Source organism: Mustela nivalis, assembly GCF_964662115.1.
Source record: "Mustela nivalis genome assembly, chromosome: 2".
NCBI classification, from domain to species: Eukaryota; Metazoa; Chordata; class Mammalia; order Carnivora; family Mustelidae; genus Mustela; species Mustela nivalis.
In genome coordinates this window covers 53,540,409-53,544,197 of record NC_139021.1, presented here as the reverse complement: position 1 = coordinate 53,544,197, position 3,789 = coordinate 53,540,409, and positions in this window count along the sequence as shown.

The window sequence follows — 3,789 nt, the reverse complement described above, 5'->3', positions numbered from 1 at the left end:
TGACAAAATTTTGTTAAGGAATGACTATCCAGGTTCATGAGAAAGTGAAAACTAGTAAAGGACAACCTCATTCAAAAAGGAGTCAGGGTGGGGTGTCTAAGAGGCTCAGTCGGTTAAGTGTCTGCCTTTGGCTTAGGTCATGATTCCAGGGCCCTGTTTCTCCCCTCTTCACATGCCTATCACTCCCTCTGCTTGTGCTCTCTCTGTCAAATAAATAAATAAAATCTTAGGGGAAAAAAAAAAATGGAGTTAGGAAGTTTGGAATGGGGAACTTTCATGACTGTATCACTTTTTGCAGTCTACTTTATGTACCCTAATACGAAAAAGCTTACTTTACTACCCGAGCCGGAGGAAAGATTTTCTCCCTGACCAGCAACAACCCAGACAGTAAGAACCATTATTACAATTCAGCCAATGAGAAGTCGCCATAAACACAAACTTTAGCTCTCTTCCAATGAAATTTCATTCAAAATAACACCTTCCAAGTCCTTCCTTTCCTCTTAAAAGGACACTCCTCTTCTTTGTCTTCTAGACTTGCTTACAATTTGCCATAATTTGCATGTTTTGAATTACAGTTTCTCTGCTAATCCTGAATAAACTCATTTTGTTAGTAAACAAACTAGCTATTTTATTTTTAGGGTTGTCAAGGGATACTGGTCTGTAATTTTATTTTCTTGGAATTTTTTATCTGGGTTTGTATAAAAGCGATGGCATTATAGAACAAGTTGTTAAGTATTCCTTCTTTTTCAATATTCTGGAAAAAACTATTATATTGTTTTTGTGTTTCTAATTTATTGATTTTTGCTGTGATCTTATTATTTTTTTCTTCTACTTACTTTGATTTTAATTAGTCCTTTTAAAATTTTAGTTAGTCCTTTTTTTCTTCTCATTTCTTATGATGAAAGCTGAAATAGTTGATTTGAGATCTTTTTTTTTCCTAATATAAGTATTTTAGTTCTATTTCCTTTTCACTTTTGCTTTAGCTGCATCCCACAAATTTTGATATGCTATATTCTTATTTTCATTCAGTTCAATATGCTTTCTAAGTGTATATTTGGAAATGTGCAATATAGTTTCAAATATTTGGGGATTTTTCAGGTATATTTCTATTACCGATTTAAAGTGAAATTTTACTGTGATCATATATACACTTTGTATGATTTAATTCATTTTGAGTGCATTCAAATATATTTTGTGTCACAGAGTATGGTATATATAGGTAAATGCTTTGTGTGTACTTGTAAAGCATGTATTCTGTTATGAAGTCAGGGTTCTATAAATGTTATTTAGGTCAAGTTGGTTGACAGTGTTGGTCAAGGCTTCTATCTCTTTATTGATATTCTGTCTACTTCCATCAATTATTGAGACAGAAATATTGAAATCTTGGGGCACCTGGGTGCCTCAGTCAGTTAAGCATCTGCCTTCAGTTCAGGTCATGATCCCAGGGTCCTGGGATTGAGACCCACATCAGGCTCTTGCTCAGCGGGGACCCTGCTTCTCCCTCTGCTCTTCCCCTGTCTGCTTCTCTCCCTGCTTGTGTTCTCTCTCTCTAATAAATAAATAAAAACTTTTAAAAAAATTAATCAATATAATATAATGTATTAACAGATTTAAAAAGAAGAAACATATGACTATCTCAAGAGATGTGAAAAAACATTTGATGAAATCCAACTTCAGTCCCTAATGAAAACTCTCAGCAACCTAAGAATAGAACTTCCTCAAATAAAAATATCTACAAAGCTATTATAGTTCACATCATACATAGTGGTAAAAAACTAAATGCAAAAATGAAGGTTAAGGCAAAAATATCGGATCTCACCCCTTCTGTTCAACAATGTGATAGATATTGTAATTAGTGCAATCAATAAAAAAAGAAGCAACATGTTTTAATAAAAAAATTAAAACTGACTTTATTCATAGACAGGTATGTAAGAAAACTTTTGGGAGAGTAGATAGTTCACTATATTGATTGTGTGATTTCACAAGTAGGTACAAATGTCAAAACTTTTCAAACTATATACCTTAAGGTACAGTTTATTATACGATAATTATACCTCAATAATATTACTTTAAAACAGTCATAGAAAATAAGGTAAATTTATTAAATCACCTAATAAGTCCCAAAGTAAAGCATCCATTAAGTCAGTATTTTTGATATCAAGATTTCTCTGTTTTGACAACTGTAGCCTTCACATTTCATTGTATTAGGATGACTACAGTATCTATAGCCATTGTGTTTCTACATAACAAAATCCAAATGTAGAAAAAGAAAGAAGAAAAAAAAAAGACATGTGTTGTCCTAAGTATCTTTTTAAGAGTAGAGATAACTTTCCTAAGAAACTACCCCTCATCTGTGATTAGCCAGAATCTCATGACATGCTCAATCTAGCAAGGGCAGTGGACTATGTATTCGCTTAAAGTATTTATTTCATTCCCCAAAATATATGGATCCCCCAATTTCTGAATAAAATCAGAGTTCTGATAATAAGAACATGAATATAAATGTGTTTCAGTAGAGCTAGATCATCAGTGAATGACAATCATTAAGAGGCATCAGCTCCTTGCTTGGGCTAAAATAATTCTTTACTGCTAATAAAAGATGCATGCATTTTTGAAACTATGGGGGAAAATGTTAGAATGTTAGAATGGCACAGCTCACACCCCAAAGGTGAATCAGATACACTATTTGTATAACCAACTTCCTAATGTCTAATATTAATTGGAATTATGTGATGTCTCAAAAATATAAACATGCATTACCCTGAGACAGGTGAAAATGGAACCAATGAGAATTCACTTTTAGGATATTCTTTTGTGCATAAAATGCATCTATCAGGCCAAAGGTCATAGCCGGGAAAAATACAAAGAGTCAAGAGAATTTGGTGAGTATGCTTTGAAGGGTATGCATAAAATTTCAAAAGCTGCCCCATTGAGGAAAAATTACAGGAAAAAATAAAGATTTTTGCCAGATACATTTTTAGAAAGCAAATAAATTCCCAAAGTGGAGGGTGTGAGAATTAGTAATAACATTAATGAATGCACTGTCAAACATGGAACTATTTCCAGGTTTCAGGACAAATACTAGGTTAGAAACTGGCAAATCTTTAACCCAGCTTTCATCTCTGACATCAACAAAGCATAAAAATAAGGCTACAAAATCTCTGTGCTAAATCCGTGGGCAGGGCCAAGAAGTTGGGTTTCTCACCAACTTCTAGATATAAGGGTCACTCCCATCACATCTCTTCATTTTCCCTATGGGACACATAGCTTGGAAGATCCAGAAACCGTGAGGTAACAGGAGGATCTAACACGACCAGTGTCAACACCTTTTCCTGTATTAACGGATATGAAAACCTCCACAGACCCTCCTGACTCTTTCTCCTCAAAATAATAAACATGAACTCTCAGAGCTGGAGAATTAGAGGATATACTATGTGTCTTGTTTGGACCACAGTAACCCAAACAAGTAAGTTTCTCTTCTTTTGTATTCTTTGACTTCTTCAAATACAAGCTGCTCTTTTAATTTCAAAATGAAGCTTTTGATTCGGAATGAATCTATCTGGATAACTGCTCTGATTCAGCACTTCTCACTCTGCATTCTTCACGCTACTCTGCGGAGTACTGTGATTGCCAAGACAGATTAGGCAGCCGGTAGAGCAGGGCAGGTGATAATGCATAGTGTGTATCTTTAGGAAACTTTAAATAATGAAAAATGATGCTTTAAGTTTCTGCTAATCGAAAGCATCCCACAGACAGGACAATACCTGACTATCTCTAGTTTAACTTCAG